Here is an 18,454-nt window from a genome sequence, read left to right as displayed (position 1 = left end):
AGGGAGAGGAGTTGACTTAGCTCCTAATAATCTCCACTGAGTCAAAGAAACATACCTTCTAAGTAAAAACATATTCTTCTTATGAAAAAGAACCACAAAGAACCACTTTCCAGACCAGTGGCCCCTCCAACCCAGCCATTTATGGGGAGTCCCATGGTTCATCAATTTATGTACTGAAATTCTGAAGCCGTCACAAACATCCATTCTATATTTTTACTACAGAGTAAACAAATTAGAGGAATTTCGATGATTGAGAAACCTATTGGAAAGGTAGCGAAGGCTTCACTCAGAATATAATATTCAATGTATACTTGAAAATATTGATTCTTCTCCAACTGTTAAGCACATTATGTCCATTAGATAAAGTCTGTTAACTGAATTTCTTCAATCTTCTATAACCTTAATAATTGTCTGTTGAATCTATTGTTTCTAAGCCATATGTCTAAAATCTCCCACTATGGTGGAGATTTGTTCATTTTCCTTTGCAATAATCTCAAATTTTGCCTTATATATCTTGAGGATAGGTTGCTCAGTGCACAATATCCAAGAATATTATGCTTCCTTGGCAACTTGTTTCATTTATGATTATGTAACAAGCCTCTCTACCCTTGATAATGTTTCTTCCTTAAAGTCTATCTTGATATTAGTATTTCTTAGTAATTGTCTGGTATGTCTTTTCTTTCTTTCTCTACTTTCAATTTTTCTTTCTCATATTTTAAATCTCTTTTTTCTAAGTAGTTTGTGGCTGAAACTTTTACAATCAGTTTAGTGATTTGAATTCACTCATGATTATTATAGTTACTGATATAATTACTTTCATTTATTTTGTGCCTTTGGTTTTCTTTGCTTTTTTCTCTTTTCCTGCCTTTGATTAAACTGATCAGGTTTTCTCTGTCATTCTTTTTTCCCTCCACTAGCTTTTCATTATACAGCCCATTCCTATTCTTTTAGTGGTTCCATACATACTTCACTTCAGAAAGTTTAAAAAGTACTATCTTTCTTATGTCCTAAGATCAGCAAATATTTTTTTTTTTCTTTAGAAAGAGAGTCAAGTTTCTCTCTGGAAAAATAAACTGAGCAAACTGTTGAATTTTCTGAAAACTTGAAGTCACGCTATACTGATCTAGACAATAGTACTTCAGAATTGAGTCATTTCTGTGCCTTTGTTTTATGGGGATAGAGAATGGGAGATATCTGGGGCACCTCCTAGGGAGGGAGGAAGACAAGAGCTCAAAGTTTCAGCAAGCCTACATACGGGGCTCACACACCTCTCTGGTTGGATCTTTCTCTCCCTCCCATATGCCAGGAGGGGGCACACGAAACTCTCCAGACTTCCCACGTATTGTTGGACCCCTGTGAGACGGGGGCAGATGGAGGTCCCAGTGTGGACAGATTTCTTTGATTTCTTTGTGATTTCTTTGAGGTATGGACATACTCTTTCCTTGGGAAGTTGGACTGTTCTTCACAAAGTCTCCAGTAAACTCTCCCTACGGAGTAGTTGGACTTGCTGTTCTCTTTAGAAATTCCTGTTAATTCCAAGTCCTCTGTTTCCTGGTTCTCCTCCAACTCTTCATTAGCTTCTTGTTCAGTTTTCTGTTCTGGCTGCTCCTGCCCTACAGATGGGCCCATCAGTCTGTCCAGCCCCAGGGGCAGCAGTATATTGACATCCCTGCTGTCTCTGCAGCAGCAGATTCTGTACAGAGCCGACATGCTCTCCGGCCGGGCATTCCGTTCTCCATGGAGCACCGATGTCAAGGATCCTAACCAGATACTGGATTCTGGCAGCTGGCTATCTCTGTGAGGTCAAGACAGTGATGAAGGAAGAAGTCAGAGTCGGGATGTGGGTAATTATACAGACTTAATCGTTTGTTAGGATGCCTTCCACTGCAGGAATCAGAAAACCTAGCTAAAACTGGCAAGAGCAAGAATGGTATTTATTGATTCATGGGCTCAAAAAGTCTCAGATGGGGCTATTTTCAAGCGATACTCAATCTAGCAGTTTAAAATAATAACAGATATTCAGGGTTGTTTTTTTTTTTTCCTTCCTCTTTTCCAGCTCCAATTCTCTTGTATTATTTTATGTAGACAAGACCTCACCTTATGGTCCTGAGAATGCTGCCAATAGCTCCCTGAGCTATTTCTTTATTGTTTGTGTCTGCAGTGGAAAAAGATTATCCTTGACTCAGCATTTCAAGGAAACGTTCTGGGACAGTTGAGGTCACCTGCCCAGTATTGGTTCAGTCACTACAACCTAAGAAAGAACGCTCTCATTGGTTTAGTCTATCAGATGACACTCCTCTGGAGCAGAAGTGCACTCAGCGCCTTGGAGCTACCTGGATCCACATTTCAAGAATCAAGAGAGGCTGGACAAAAGTTGGTGCTGATAGGGGCAGCCAAATGTCCACTGTGCTCACATATACTAGACTTAGCAGCTGTGCGACCTGACAATCCCTCTCCTTTTTATTTCTGATTTTTTACCTCAACCTGGCAGACCTCTTTGTGGTTTCTGTGAAAAACTTATCAGCATGACTCCAGCCTTTTCAGTCAATGTTTTTTACTCCCTGGCTCTTTCCTATACCCACTTCTTCAGAAAAAGGAGTCACATCAGAAATAACACAAGATTCCATTAAATTTATAGACTTTCTCATTGTCTGGGAGGCACTATTCTGATCAAAGAGTCTTAGTGGGCAAATATATGTGCATATATGTCACTGTCTGTGGGGCCCCTGGGTAGCTCAGTCAGTTAAGAGTCTTCCTTCGGCTCAGGTCATGATCCCAGGGTCCTGGGATGGAGTCCAGTGTGGGCCTCCCTGCTCAGTGGGGAGACTGCTTCTCCCTCTACCCCTCCCCCGTCCATGCTTTCTCTTCCTCTTTTTCTCTCTCAAATAAATAAATAAAATCTTAAAGAATAAGTCACTATCTGGGATTTAAGGACTAAGATGTCATCTCTGTTTTGTTCAGAATATTTCTCTGTTTTAGAGAAAACAACTTTACTGTTATTATAGCCATGGGTATGCTTAATAGTAACCATTAAAACAAAATGTTAAGTTTCAAATAAGCTAGTAGCCTGTACTTCTCAGATAGAGGTTTATAATTTCCTGGGTATTCTATATTCTGGATCCATAATATCCAGGAACATTCACTCTATAGTTGTACTATCTTTATGGAAAATAATGTATCTCTAACAGAGAGAAGGGGAAAGGGGAACTTTCCACTCACTCCCACATAGGTCTTAACTATCAGAAGAAAGAGCCACATACTTATCTCATACAAACTGGTGAATCTTGCTAGAGTCATTTCAGATAAAATCAGATTAAATTTAGTTACCATGCAGACCAGAATGCTCCTATCAAGCAAAATACTTTCTGATCACTATTTGACTTTCCCCCCATGGATACAGTGAACTAGACCCTATACTGCATAAAACTGCCTCATGTTAAAAAGTAGCCATGTCATGGTACCAATCCCCGAGGCACAGATGTACAGGGTGGGCGTGGGTCAAGGAAAACACTAAAACCTTGCAGTCTGGACAATGGTTACTCAATAAATCTGAGAGTCGTTTCCTCTACCCATTCGTTTTCTAACATGTGTCAAAATCCATTTGAGAAGGAAGCATGTCCATGTGTATGAAGAGAGACGGATGGGTGTAAAGCTGGCCGCCACTCACTGGCCTGAGTTTAGCAATGCCTCACATGGTCACAGTTTCCAAGCACACTCATATGTCAGCGGAGGCTACCTGAGGAAGAGCCCAGCTCCTGAAGTACTTGAGACAAATCTGTGTCCTCCACACAGCTCCGGCTCAGCCTTCCCACCTTATAAATCCTGAGTCCGTGTCAGCACAGAAGCCCAGCTTCCTGCTGCACAAAGCCCTGGTGACCCCAGGACTCACCAGCTCTCTGTCTCACCCTGGCTGTGAAGGCTACCGGGTCTGCAGCTTGGCCCAGACTCAAAAGTGTTCGTTCTTTGGACTGTCTTAGGGCAAAGCCTCAGCTGGAGAGGAAATGTCACGCAACGTCTTTTGTCACAGATAAGATTTAATGAGTCCAGAGGATGTGTGATTAAAGGAAGCTCACAGGAAGTTGGGCTGGAACTTTTTGAGAACCATTCACAGGGCTTTTTACCTAGTCATTTGAGTGAAAAAATTAAACACATCAAAAAGGAAAGGGCAGCTATTTGATGGAGGTTGTGAAGGCAAATCCATTGAGTTTGAGGCTGGAGGGCTGGAGCAATGGAGGAGGAAAAAGGTTGACGTGGGGATAAAAGTAACTCATAATTACCCCAGACTCGAATTGATCAATCTGCCTCTAAGAGGCTCACAGCAGCTGCTAGGTAATGATTTGGCGTTGGAAGGCCTGTGGCCAAAGGCACCACATTTAAAAAGAAAACCATGTACCTTCTTTATATCCAGGAGAAGGTAACGTAGGAGATGGGAATTGAGACTTAGGAAAATAAACTGCTGGAAAAGGGTTTGTCCTTTGAAGAGACAAACCAATAAATACACCCTAGCAGGAATTAGAAAACCTAGTGTCAGAAATTAAGACAGCACAACTCATGGGGATTTTCATGTGGACACATGTATTTGAAGATTAGAGACAATTTGATGTTTTCCTTAAATTGTGGTGTGGCTGCCAGCACCATAAAAGGCCATAATTCTAAAAACAGTATTTAATGAGTGTAGACTGTTTTCTCCATGTTCTCAGAGGCATGGTGTAGTGGGGGAAAGAGTGACTTTAGCATCAGGACATCTGGGATCTAGAGTTGGAGATGCCCTTTAGGAGCTGTGAGCCCCGTGAAAGTCACTCTTCATGCTTGCCCATTGCTTTGTTCCACCTGTCAAATAAAGTTTGAATTAGTTGTTCTTTAAGAAATATTCTAGCCCTACATTTTAGCAACTTCAACAGAATCAACCACAACTAGTAATTATGTTGCAACTTTATTTACTTGGTTAGTCTAGTCAGATTATCTATATAGAAACTAACTCTTACTAAACACCCTGAATGGGTAATACCTGGAATAGCGATTTATTGGATAGAATGCAACTCTATCCCTTCCCACCACATATGCTTTCTGCCTTCTTGATTCTGTTCATATCTCTTTAAACATGTTATTTCCACTCACTAAGCTATAGAGGAGACATAATGTATGTATCAAAAGAAAAATGTAATTACTGAAACTCTCTAAGGTAAGCTTTATGACTCCCATTTTACAGATGAAGAAACCAAGGCTAAGGTAAATGGACTAAGGTCACAGTGCTAATAAAATGGGAAAGCTGAGGTGTAAATTCCAGAGTTGCTTCGAAGGCCATGCCTTCTTCCAGAGACCAGATACCCTAGCTGAGTGTCCTTAGGAGATGGGTTATGAGCCAGTTTTAAAATATTGTGATCCTCTGTCTGCCTGAACTCTACCTCCCAGTTGTAACCCCATGACAGAGTGCAGGCTAACAGGGCTCAAGGTACCTTGGTTACACCATAGGCAAAGTTGCCACCAACCTTAGGGATTTGGGGAAGGGTTGAGTTTTATACATTCCCTTCTGTTATTTTGAGATTTGAAATACTCTTCACACAACTCAGTCACTTCTTCAGATGTGAATATAGTCTGTGCTTGGAAATGCAATTTTTGTTCTCTTATTGGTTGCTTACTTACTTGTAAATCAGTGTGCAGAGTAGCCAGGAAGGACCTTAGGATGAAATTAACGGACAGCTGGAATCTGACTCTACTTTTCTTCTATTTGGCCAAATCTAGATTTGAAAAACATCTCAGAGTAAGGACAGGGTTACCAGATGCCTTGTGAAAACTTCCTTGCTACCTTTCAATGAATCCCAACTATTTCAATCCTCACATGGTGTGGGGGGCGGGAAGGGAGATGAAGAACAGAGTGTTTATTAAGAGAAAGAGTTTCACTTCCTTTAGGCAGAACCACAGCCGGAAGTCTGTGTGACCACCAGTTAAGAAAAACTAAAAGAATTTGCATCACCCATAGGTTTGTTTTCAGGAATTCTTCCCTCCCCCTTTCAAAAAAAAAAAGATATAAGGACACGTATGTTAACTTTTCAAAAAGAATGTGGGGGAGATGTGTACAATGTAGGAAAACAGTATCACCTTCTGGGAAAGATGGAGAGACAAAAAAAATTGATAACTGCTACTCTGATTTACATCTCTGTGATAACTGAATTTAATCCTTTTCCTGCTGCTATAAGGGAAAAAGCAAAAATGAACACGATTATTAAAGCAACACCACCCCAATACTAAACAATAACTGCATTTTCCCAAAAGAAAAATGGCCTCAGTTCATTTAACAGGATGTATTTTTAACTCCAAGAAAAATTACAGCTTTAAAAATACAAATCAATGGCACCCACATGTGAGTAAAATTAGACAAGAGTATCCTGAGAGAAAGGCATGGTACCTGTTTTCATGTAAATTACTACAAACATTCATTGTACTAGTAGCTTTCATATTGCCCAGGACATAAGAGGATTGCATTTATGAGAGGTAAATCTGCTAACACAGAAGTCCTCCTCCTGGCTTGGAGTCCTAAGTCCTACTCAGTGGTTCCCTCAACTGTAGGATGCAATGACTACCCAGCCTGGGGCTGCTGAGGAGCAGAACCAGACTGTCTTCACCTATGAAACTGGTATACTGACAGGAAGGCATCATAAGAACAGGGATTATTTTATAATTAGGATAAATCCTGGCAAGAAAAGGTTGGGTTTTCAAATGATACATTATGACTGAAAGGAATTATGGATGATTTTCAAAAAGACTTGCTTTTGTTAAACTTGACATTCTGAACTCTAAAGCAAACAGTCACAGAAGAAACCCTTCCTCCAGCCCATCCAGCTAGATTTGTCCTCACTGTCTGTGCCAGGCCAAGGGATGGTTCTTGTATAGGTTCCTGCGGCTCTTTGCACACTGACACCTCAGAAACTCATCATGGAGGCTGCCTAGGACTTCCTACAGCTAAGCCACTGCTCTTCTAGGCAGGTTCCAGAAGACCTTTCATGGTCCTATGCCAGGAATCCTTCAGAAATGATGTATCAATAGCATCTGTCCTAGGCAAGTCATCCTGGACATCGTTAGGGAGCAGGTCTGTGGTGACCAGGACAGCTTATTGCATGAAGACATAGATCACTGCACATTCAAATTTTTTAAATTAATAAAACCACATATATGCACACTGGTCAGGGTTGTTTGTCGATCTATTGATCAATCATTACCCTGGTGTGTTGGAATGCAACTCTATCCTTTCCCCTGCTTGTGCTCAATGCCTTCCTGCCTCTGCTCTTATGACGGTAAGCGCGCTAGGGATTCCGCTAAATAAGCCTGCAGAGGGAGGATATTGACTTATTTGAGCTAACCGCTCAACGCCTTTTGGGAGGAAAATGATATACAAATTATTTTTTCTCTCCCATTTCTGTGGTGTGCATGTGTTGTAACATTTTAACAATGAGCCTATCTTCAGAGGTAGTAAGCTTACCATTAATCAAGGTGTTCAAGTATAAATAAGTTGGTACTTGGCAGAGATGTTCCAGAGAGAAATTGCTTACCAGGTGAAGCATTCATTCACACATGTGTCCATGGTACCATGGACACCTTAATATGCAGTAAGCATAACATTACATCATGGAGGTTGTTGACTCAAGTGTTAACATGTAAAAATGCCAGTTTTCTAGGGTAGGCTTTCCTGTATGTTCTCATCTCATCTATAATCCCATCTAGTTATAGATATCAATGAAATAAAGAGATCACAGATGTGTATAAATTAAAAATCGAGCAAACAATTTCAATAGAGATCTATACATCCTGTACTATCATTATTTAATTGGTAAAGGCACAGAATACACTTAGGTGACAGTTCATGATTAACAACAGAATTTATAAGGTAGATAGAAATGAATATTTAAAATCATTCTCTTATTATTTTTGAAATTTTGATTATTAGCTTATGAGATCTCATTAGTTGATACTTGTGGGCTAGGCTCTGCCATTTTCTGCCTCCCTCCCCTTTCCCAAGCTTGCACTGTCAGTATCACCTTAAACTACCAGTCGTCTGTTTGAGATGATTAATTTAGTTACAACTACATCATATTATCTGCAAATACCTTTAACTGGGCTCATGTAAATTGCACTGTGTCCCAACACGCAGAACCCGAACAAACGGACGGCATGGACACTGCCACCTCCTGCCGGGGATCTAGGCCCTCATGTCCGTCCTGTGGTGTGAAGGCCAGCGGGGTGGCTTCGGGGGCTGCAGTCACTCCAGTCACCCAGGGCCCATGTTCAGAAGTGCCCCGTATTTGGCACAATGCTCTCCTGTCACAGTCTGTAATCGTTGATAATTTTATCTTCCAACTTGTGTTTTGTCTGATAATACAAGTGGGTTTGCCTTAAAAAAGAGTAAAAGCGGGGCGCCTGGGTGGCACAGCGGTTAAGCGTCTGCCTTCGGCTCAGGGAGTGATCCCAGCGTTATGGGACCACATCAGGCTCCTCCGCTATGAGCCTGCTTCTTCCTCTCCCACTCCCCCTGCTTGGGTTCCCTCGCTGGCTGTCTCTATCCCTGTCGAATAAATAAATAAAATCTTAAAAAAAAAAAAGAGTAAAAGCATTAGTTTAGGAATTTTGAGAAGAGCTGAAATTATCTTCTTGACCATTTGGAGGGTGGGGGTGGAGGGCACTGTGAACTGATTAGGGCAACAGGGTAGGGCTGCCTCGTAATGTTGGGGCTTACGTGGGATCTGTGACCAGCAATGTATCAACGCCTATGTGTTTTTTCTCCAGCTATGTGCACCCACGCAGACACAAGTAGGAAGCAGCTGAAGAGTTAAACTTCATCAGGCTTGAAAGCTGCAGAGGCAAAGTCAGTAGACAAGAGCAAGGAGCACACAAAAGCATAGGAAATCTAAGCTGGGTGAGAAGGAAAATAATGACCTCGTGGGAGGGAAGTCACTAATGAACAGATGGATCGAAGGCCCAGTGAGTTTGAAGAAATGTTCCAATTGACAAACTAGAAGTCAGTTGGGAAGACAAGAAATACTGGTTAGTTGGGGGCAGGGGGCAGTTGAAATGAAGACTTTGGAGAAGGCACAGTTATTGGTAATTACAAGTCGGAGAATGTGAGCATGGGGAAGCATCGCTGACATGGGAGATAAATGAAATGCAGGAGAAGTTGGGACACAGAGCCCAAGGGGTTGAGGAATGAATTTTTGTGAGGTCCCCCAGAACAGTGACAGCAATACTGGAGGAGAGGGGAAGCAAACTAAAATCTTACATGGGTGATGGTTACCAGGAGGAACAGCGGGTGTTCTCACCTATGCCGTACATTTTAAATTTGCTGGCTGGCTTGAGTGGAGAGTAACCATCACCCTTGTGCTAGGCGCATATGGAGGGGGGAGGAATTCCCTTCATACTGAAAAGAGAAAAGAGAAAGAGATTTCAAGATACAGAGAATGCAGGGAAGGAAAGAATGCTATCAAGCAGTGAGAATAATCTTGAAAATAATCTTTAAAAATCATTTAAAATGTCTCATTACTTTTTGCACAGATTAGGTCTGTCACAATTCCTGTCCAAATTAGGAAATTATTGATACATTAGGTTAGCTTTTCAGTTGAGCTGGCTTTGTCTCCACACTTTCTTCTGTGGAATCACGTTACCAGGTTGAGATACCATGAGGGTCATTAGCAACATGAGTTCACTTGACACACCATAGTTTCAATCTGGTCACACTGTCAGAGTCTAAATGTGGAAGAGTGGGACTCAGGGTCCAGGGACTCACGGGAGTCTGAGATGGCCTCAGCTGTTGGGACACAAGACAGTGGTACCAGCAGCCTGACATTCCACTGAGGCAGTAGTGAAATTTCGGGAGCAAATGAATGGAGGATATCTGGGGACTCTCATGGAGTGGATCTGAGAGAGAACTGCTTCATGACACAACGATTTCCAACTGCACGCAAGAATTTGATCTTTCTGTAATTTATAACGGCATTTATTTATATCCCAAGGCTGTTAGCATGCATATGTTTCACTGCGTCAGTCTTTAAGACTAATATACAAACTGAAACATTAGGCAACAATTTACATCTTCTGCAAGGAACGCATCTGCCGTGCTGTTCCGGGTCATTGGCCACATTGCTGAGATCCTCTGTATTTTCTGTGAAAGGACTTACTCATCTACAACAGATGCCCACTTTTGTGATATGGCATAAAAACGGAACCCAGTGCACCATCATATAGGATCATTAAAATACTGAAATGTTGCAGGTTTGGTATGTTATTTTTAACTAGCTTCTCTAATAAAATATAATTAACCTGGGTGCTTAGGGAATAGGATGTTTTAAGCTTTTAAAAGTTATTGATTGTTCGTCAGAAAGCTTTCCTTCTCTCCTCCAACTTCTTTACTAGCTGAAATTGACCATAATTCCAGGTGCTTTTTTCACTGAAGAATCATAGATTTAGCATTAGAAAGAACCTTGGAAGCAATGACACTGGATGAGTGACTTATCAAAATCATGCAGTTAATTAGGGGAAGAACCAGATTTAAAAATATAAACTGGTGAATTAGGAGCCCAAGAATATCCCCTACATTATTTTTCTTCACAAGTCTCTGTTAATAGAATAAATGACCTTTACTAAAAATTAAATACAGAAATATATTTCAGATTATTTGGAGGCTCTGGTTGGTGACAGAATATAATTTTTCTTCAGTGGATATTTGAAGATACTTTTCTGTTCATATTATTATTCTTAATTTTAGCTAGTGCCACTATTAAAAAAAAAAGGAAGAAAAGTTAGTTTTGGCAGCAAGCTGAAAACCAAGGTTGCTTTGAGTTATACATGGACTTCTTGATGTTTTTATAAATTTAAATAAAATTTCTACAGCTCCCTTTAGATAACTCTTACAAGGTCATTGCTTATGGATGAGTCATCACACTGCTACTGGAAAATGACTTTAGGAATAAGCCATACAGAGATCTGAAAGAGCCTTGTTTCTCACTATGACAGTTATGCAAGTGGAAAGAATAGCCTTGAATCCAAAGAAAGGAATAGCATGAGCCAGGACATTTTGGTAACTATACAGACTACTTATTTCCAGAAAATGAACCTGTTTATCTCTATTAACTATAGAGTTGTGCACTGATACTATTTATTTGATTCCTGGGAAAGAGATTTGCCAAAATAATCTTAATTAATATGAATATGTCCATAGCTACCAGCATCTCGGCTGTTTGGCCAATTGCATCCCTAATGAGGCAGATGTCAAATTTAGACACAGATCCTATGGCACTTGGCTTTGGAAGCATGAGTTTATTAATCAGGACTAAAACTCCCTTTCAGACCATAGATATGCACGGATAATAGATGTGTCTCTGGATAATTTGCTATTTTGTTTGTTTGGGAATATTCTGTATTAGAATTTGTATACATCATATTTTCATTATTGCAGTCATTATTTCTGGGCCATTGAAAAGAACTGGATGCTTTACTAGAAGGACAAAAGAGAACAGCTTGATTTTCTTCAAAGCAGGTATTAGGATTATAAACTGCTGCTTCTCCTTAAGTCCTTCTTCATTAATTTCTTAAACAATGGATGACCCCAAATGAAATTTCAAGGATTTTCCTTCTGGCATTTGATATGTAAGTGATAGAGTCATATGCCATTGTCACTGTGTAATACTTAACTAAGTTTCTCCTAGGTTAGAGTAAGTAGTACTTGTAAGATATTCTCATGTTCACCACAAGCTTACAAAGTGCATGTCTTATTTGTGGTAAGACTATGAGGTAGCTAAAGCAGGGTCTTGTCACCACCACTTCACTGCTGAAGAAATGAAAGAAATGAAAGCTCAGGATTTGCTCTATATGCCATAACTAGTGTGTGCTGCTTCAGAATTAAGCTTAATAAAATTTAGACAGTTCATTGACGCATGTGAATATTCAGACCTATATCTATGGAGCTCTGTTTGTACAAATCAATAAACAAAGTTCGTACTTCGCCGTATCTTTTTTCTTAATTTCTTAATTGTGTCATCCTCTTGGTCACCAGTTTTAAGAGCTCTTAAATGCTCCTTAATTCTGAGAAACATCATTTTACACTTCCCAGGGAAGACCTCAGGTTTCAGTGCTACTAATCTTTTGCTCCTGGAGAAGAGAAGGTCATGTAACAGGTTTAACAGAGGGTTTCTGAGTGAGACAACCAGTTCACAAGGGCCTGAGCAAAATCAAGATCATTCCAAGGACCAGGACTATGACCATGACCATGATATTGTCCTTGTCCTGGGTAGAAGATTAATCTATGATCTATTCACAAGCTCCTTGAAATCCCTTCAGAGCTCAAGCCTATTATTAACATAGGCTCTTACAAGGCTATTGCCAGAAAAGACCTTGAGAATCATCCAGTCTAACATGTTCATTTTATAAACAAGGAATTCAAAGAGGCCTTGATGGGTAAGAGAAGTGAGTCAGCATCTCACAGTGAGTTCAACTCAAGCTGAGGCTGATTTGAAGGCCCCTGACTTCCAGACCTGTGATCAAGTGCTTTCATATTAATTTACACACCCATAGCAATTTTGAAGTAAGAATATCATAATCGTTATTTTATAGATGAGGAAACAGAAGCATGGATATATTAAAGCATTTACTGGAGTCCATTCAGGCAGTAAATGGTAGAGACGAGCTAGGACATGTGTTCTTTGCACACAGCACAATCTGTCCACCAATTTGTAGCTATTGGCTTAATCACTAACCTAAAAACTCCTTTCATCAGGCTCTTGATTGTGATCACAATTATCATCATTCATTCAAGAAACATTTATTATTGATCAGGTATATGCCAGGTATAGATATTCATTGGATATTCATTTTTTTAAAAAATAAGCTAAATTTAAATACAGTTGACTCTCATTCTTTACCATGGTTATGTTCTCTAAAATCTCCACAAGCACTGAATTAGCAAATATTGAATCATGGCACCATGGAGGAAATATGGGGTGAGGTGCTTGTGAGCCTCTGCTCACATGTTTATCAGCCAATCAATACACAGCCTCATTTATGTCTGTGTCTGTTTAAAGACACCTTATTAATGTATATATTGTTGATTCATGATCACTGAACTCAGCCGAGAGCATTGTAACTGATACCTGAATGAAGTTTATCTAACACACTTATTTTCTCTGTAAGGCACAACCCAACCTTCTTGCACTTAGGAATCGTAGGCAGCACTTTGGCACCATGCTCACGTACCATTTTAAATAGCAAAGCTATCAACAAAAAGAACAAAAACCCAGAAAGCATGGTACCAAAGAGGTCCTGAAAAAGATGCTTGCTTATAGCCTGAGAACTGAAATAGGACGGCATCACTTTGCTTGACCTCAGCCGGGGACATGCGCAGCAGGTGGCACAACTTTTCGCCACTCTGCGCATGTGCACCTGTACGAATGGCCACTGAAGCACCTGGAGTAGCAGCCTGCTGGTTACAAATAAGCAGAGTAAGTGCTTCACAAGTATGGAATCCATGAAAAATAGGGTACGACTACAGTCAAATCATTTATTAAATTTACTATAATTATTAAATCAAATAATAAATTCAAACTTAAAATACAGTTAAATAAATTTAAAATAAAAGCTCATTAAATATTTAGTAATTTAAAATAAAATCAAATCCAGTTCCTGTCCTTACAGAGCTTGCAATCTAGACCCACAGGAAAACAGTAAACAAATAAACAAAGTATATCATTTCCAAATATAACTTCTATGAAGGAAAAGAATAAGGCAGGAGGGAGAGTGATATGGTGGGGCACTTTTTTTCGGGGTGGTCAGCATTAACTGAAATTTTGAGTCCAAAGTGAGCACAGGAAGTTATCAATAAGAATGTCAACTAGGAAAATTTCTGGAGAATCTGGTCTCACTGTTACCTCTCCTCCTTCTTACCTTGAGAGAGGAAAGTAGCACTCCATAGTTTCTCCTAAAGAAGAACTTCTGCCAGAGAAAGATAGATAGATAGATAGATAGATGATAGATAGATAGAGATAGAGAGATAATGTATATGCATATAGATATAGATAACAGATCCAGATAGAGTATAGATACATATACATCTACCTATATACACACACATAAAGAGACCTGAAATGAATCCACCCTCTGTCCCCACCCCTCACTTGCACTCTGGAAACATCACTATTATAAATGAGGACTCAGGCCAATTACTCTGCAGTACAGGAGGGGACAGAATTCATTTTTTCAACTATCAATTAAGAGGTACTGAACTGGATTTTTGTACAAGGTGAAAGTACTAATAAAGAAGTAAAATCAGTTCAAGGGTTTTCTAAGAAACACATCAGATCCTTATCACAGAAGCAGATTAACACATTTGAGAGTTGGAATGGACTTAAGAAATATTTTATTCCTGGGGCGCCTGGGTGGCATAGCGGTTAAGCGTCTGCCTTCGGCTCAGGGCGTGATCCTGGCGTTATGGGACCGAGCCCCACATCAAGGCTCCTCCACGATGAGCCTGCTTCTTCCTCTCCCACTCCCCCTGCTTGTGTTCCCTCTCTCGCTGGCTGTCTCTCTGTCAAATAAATAAATAAAAATCTTTAAAAAAAAAAGAAGAAATATTTTATTCCAATCCCCTCATCTTACAGAGACAGGAACTGAACTGAAGCACATTTGCTCAAGGTTATAATTACTTGTAGGATCTGGATAAAAGAGTTCAATTTTAGATGACAAGCTTACTTGGAAAAAGACATATATTTATATGTCCCAGGCTTAATAAATTTTTAGTAGTTGATGAAAGTTTAATTGTTAAAGTATATTGAATGGTATATTTAAATATCAACTGAATGCATTTAAAAATTTTTTTAAATGTCTAACTGCTGAGTTATTCCTCACTAGTAGGTAATCTAGTACTTTCTATCCATATATGAGACACTGATGAGACAGCTCTAATTCAAGCAAAGATCCCTTTCCTAACTTGAATGTTATAGGCCATAAAACTTAGAATTGTGTCAGGCATTTTCAATATCGACTTTAAGCAGGGAACCAAAAATATACAATATGGTTTTTAAAATTTAATCTAAAAACCCTCTGTATTAGCTTTTATCCTTAGTGAAGATATCTATATTCTCTATGGAATGATTATAGATCAAAACTGTTCAAGCCAAGATATAAAGACCTTAAAATGTTTTAGGGATGACATTAAATAATTAACTGCTAATAAGCAAATAAAAAGAAAAACTAGGAAAACATTTGCGATGTAACTCAAATGAGTAACAATTCTAATATAAAAAGAACTTCTGGATATGGGAAAGGAGATATTTATCTCCAAAGAAAAATGGGCCAAATAAAGGAATAGATAGTTCACCAAAGATAGAAAGGCAGCAGACAAATGCCTGTCAACCATATGAGAATATGGTCAACCTAATAAGAGACAAAACTACATTGAGAAACCATTTTTTTTACCTATCAGATTGGCAAAATTTGAAGTGTGGGAAAATAGAAACTTTTGAAAATCACTGATGGCGATGCAAAATGATAAAACCCCTGTGGAAGGGAATTTGACACTGTCTTCCAAAACTGCATCTGCATTTACCCTTTGACCAACAATCTCATTTTAAAGAATCCTTGCATAGTATGGAAAAAATTTAAAAAAATACATAGTTACAAAGCTTTTCGTGGTAGCCTTGTTTGTAGTAGCAAAAGACCGGCAATCACCCAAATGGCTGTCAGCAGGTGTCTTCGTTTCCTAGGGTTGCTCAACAAATGACCACAAAGTAGGTGACTTACAACAACAGAAACTTACTGTGTCACATTTCTGAAAGCCAGAAGTGTACAATCAAGGTGAGATGTTAGCAGGGCCATGCTCATTTTGAGACCAGGAGAAAGGAATCCTTCCTTGCCTCTTCCAGCTTCTGGTGTTTGCCAACAATCCTTGGTGTTTTCTCGCTTGTAGATGGATCAATCCCGCCTCTGCCTCCATTGTCACATGACCATCTTCTCCCTGTGTGTCTCTCTCCACTTCTTGTAAGACCAGCCATACTGGTTTAGGGTCCATACAATATATGAATTCGATGTTATCTTAATTTGATTACATCAGCCAAGACCCTATTTCTAAATAAGGTCACATTCAAAGGTACCAGAGATTAGGACTTCAACACAACTTTTTTTTGTGAGGACACAATTCAACTCAACATTAGTGGATAGACTAAATAAACCATGGTATATCAATACAATGGAAATCTATGCACCTATCATAGGAATGACTAATATGTCTATATGTTACTACAGAATATTATCTAGAATATATTATTAACTTTAAAAAAAAGCAAAGTGAAGAAAAGTATGGATAAAATGTTACTATGTAACGCTGCCAGAATACACTTATGTGTTTATTTTAAATTATAAAATAATAATCATAATAACAGTAATAATAATGGAGTTACCTAAATAGAGAATAATACGGAAGGGATAGAAATACAACTTAAACCGCTATGGCTATCAGTTGTTTTGTGGATTTGATTTCGGAACCACATAAATATGTTATGTAATTATAAAACAATATTAAAATTTAAGAAGCAAACTCTAAACATCAAAAGCAAAATGAAATAAAATGAATCTGTCTTTCCAGTGGGTGAAACTGATACAGGAACTATTCCAAATGACTATAAAATACAGTAATTTGAAAGTACATCCCTTAGCACAAGAGAACTGTGAGAGAAAAAAAAAAAACTCTGAAACCGTTTTACAGCAATCATATTGTTGGTGGCAGTATTAAGCCTGTTATGTGAATCATATATATAATAAAGAAAGAAACCAAGTGCTTATGTTGGTGTTAACAAAAACCAGGATTTTGGCCTGGGAGAAAGGTAATACAAAATAAGATTAAGGTTAAATAAAAATCCCACGGTTAACAATTTCAATTGGATATAGTTTAATGATGGTATTGTGGTTATATTTAAAAGAACAGGTCTTGCCTTTTAGAGACAAACACTGAAATATTTATAGATGAAATAATATCTTATCTGGGATTTGTTTCAAAATACTCAGGAAGGGGGAAGGGGCAATGAATGGGGCTCTAAAAGAAACAAATTGACTATGAATAGATAATAGTTGAACTGGGTTGTGGGTACATGGAGAATTCATTATAACACTGTCTCCACTTTTGTATATGTTTGAAATTTTTCAGTGTATTTTTCTTTATGTACCATATTCATTACATATGTATATAATAAGTATATGTGTTATAAATATGAATATGGATAAATTGATTATTTAAATATTTATATATTCATACACACACCTAAGTACATATACCTAGTAAGAACCATAAAAATTTTTATTTATTTAAGTAATCTCGACACTCAGTAGGGGGCTTGAACTCATGAGCCTAAGATCAAGAGTCCAAGAGTCACATGCTCCACCAACTGTGCCAGCCAGGTGCCCCAAAAATGTATAGATTTTTATTGACCTATTTGCCCTATCACTCAACTTATTGGCATTGAATTTGCATTGCCGTTAGCAATCACCAAATTTCCAGAATGACGCGGGTGTGGCAATCACAGTGGTGTGTGGATTGTGCGTGTTCTCCTGCTGAATTTCTGCAATAGGTCTGAAATATGTCACTACTGACACCTGTTTCTTTTCTAGGCAACAACAGATGCTTCGTGGGTTTGATCTAATTAATATTTGTATTTTTTTTTACTCTGATCATTTGCTCACCATATTAGTTTGCTCATCAGTAGTAAAGTTCAATGACTCTCAAGTGTGATGATGAATCAGATAAAACGGATAAATCATCCCTCCTCCCCTACAAAGGAATGAGCAAAGATTTGGAGAAGGAAATCCAGTGTGGGGGGGTTACTATGGTGAAAGCCTGTCCACGGGAAACATGAGGGCAGAAGAATAGAGGCTTGACCCTCACACTTCTGTAAACTCTCTCTCTTCTGCTCCTCAGGGTCCCCACTTCAGCTACTAGTGAGTTTCCTCTTGCTCCTCTTCGAGCTATACTCAGCGTTTGTTTTAAATCGAAGGATATGCATGTATATTTATGCACATCCATCCATGCCATGGGTCCAGGCGTTGACAAAATTTGTGGGACGAATATATTTGTTTACCTTGACCTATTTATAGGAACATAGTCCTCCTGGTTGTTCTCTAGCTTACATGGTATTCTCCATTCAGGTTCATTGTCCCATTCTAGGTTTCTTCCTTAAGTGCTTCAGAATGGGACTCTTGGGAGAAAAAATAAAGCTTCAATCATCATGGCCGCCTCCCTTCAAGCTCTTCAAATTTATTTCTCTCTCCAAGAGTGTTAATATTAAGAACATTTCCTTTTTCTGTGAGTCTGAGATACTATGTCACCCTCACCAAGAGAATCTCTGTATTCTCAGAGCTAAGAAGATCAATGGAATGTGCTAGATACTAAAAAAGTAAGCTGTTCACGTCTGGAACAACCTATTAGGTTTGT

General features: G+C 39.0%; 1 long non-coding RNA gene across 2 annotated transcripts in view; it reads right to left on the bottom strand.

Annotated features, from left to right (window-relative positions):
- Positions 1-1,073: 1,073 nt before the first annotated feature.
- LOC117801497 overlaps positions 1,074-18,454 on the bottom strand; it is a 42,616-nt gene continuing 25,235 nt past the window's right edge. Inside the window, exons 6-8 of one of the 2 annotated variants that reach the window (XR_004624076.1) lie at positions 15,791-16,026; positions 5,644-5,738; positions 1,074-1,795 (exon numbers count right to left, since the gene is read on the bottom strand). This is a non-coding gene — a long non-coding RNA (uncharacterized LOC117801497). Of the gene's footprint in view, positions 1,796-4,718; positions 4,831-5,643; positions 5,739-15,790; positions 16,027-18,454 lie in introns of those variants that run through there. The other variant, XR_004624077.1, reaches the window with a different exon arrangement.

The sequence above is a fragment of the Ailuropoda melanoleuca genome, chromosome 3 (assembly GCF_002007445.2).
Source record: "Ailuropoda melanoleuca isolate Jingjing chromosome 3, ASM200744v2, whole genome shotgun sequence".
In the NCBI taxonomy this organism is placed as follows: domain Eukaryota; kingdom Metazoa; phylum Chordata; class Mammalia; order Carnivora; family Ursidae; genus Ailuropoda; species Ailuropoda melanoleuca.
The sequence above is the reverse complement of the archived record's forward strand: the minus strand, read 5'-3'. Positions and strand labels throughout refer to the sequence as shown.